The sequence below is a fragment of the Triticum aestivum genome, chromosome 5D, assembly GCF_018294505.1.
Source record: "Triticum aestivum cultivar Chinese Spring chromosome 5D, IWGSC CS RefSeq v2.1, whole genome shotgun sequence".
NCBI lineage: Eukaryota > Viridiplantae > Streptophyta > Magnoliopsida > Poales > Poaceae > Triticum > Triticum aestivum.
Window position 1 is genome coordinate 399,443,573 of NC_057808.1, and position 586 is coordinate 399,444,158.

Below are 586 nucleotides of genomic sequence, written 5' to 3' on the forward strand. Positions count from 1 at the left end.
AATTGTGCGAATAACACCCATAGACACCCACTGGGAGTGCAAGGGGCTTGCTGGTTAACCAGCAAGAGTCTGAAAGAGCAAAGGATCCGTTCGAACTTGTCAAAGTGAAGGATCCGACCGAACTCGTTGGAGTACTGGCTCAAATAAAACGGAAGTGTAGTGTTTCGACTGAGTTGCAGCCCCGGAGGACCGATGCAAACTCGAAATGAAGAACACATGGTGTTCGTGAATGATGTATGCGAAAAAATGGATGTTGGACTCGGGAGTCACATAACCAGTACTAAGCAAGTATGTGAAAATAAGCAGCCGAGCGTAGAGGTACACTCGGTGGCGTGGCCTCCGAGTGAACGTGATGTGTGAATTACAGGATACTCGGGAACGCGGAAATAACATAATGTAGTGCATGTAGAATGACTTAGCTGTCTGAAGGCACGCGAGTTGCCGAGTGTGAAGATGTGTTCACTCGATGGCGATGCGCAGGGAGGCCGAGAGGTGATGAGGTGACCAACCGATGGCGACGCGCGGGGCGGCCGAGTGGTGATGAGGTGACCAACCGACTGGCGACGTGCGGGGCGGCCGAGTGGTG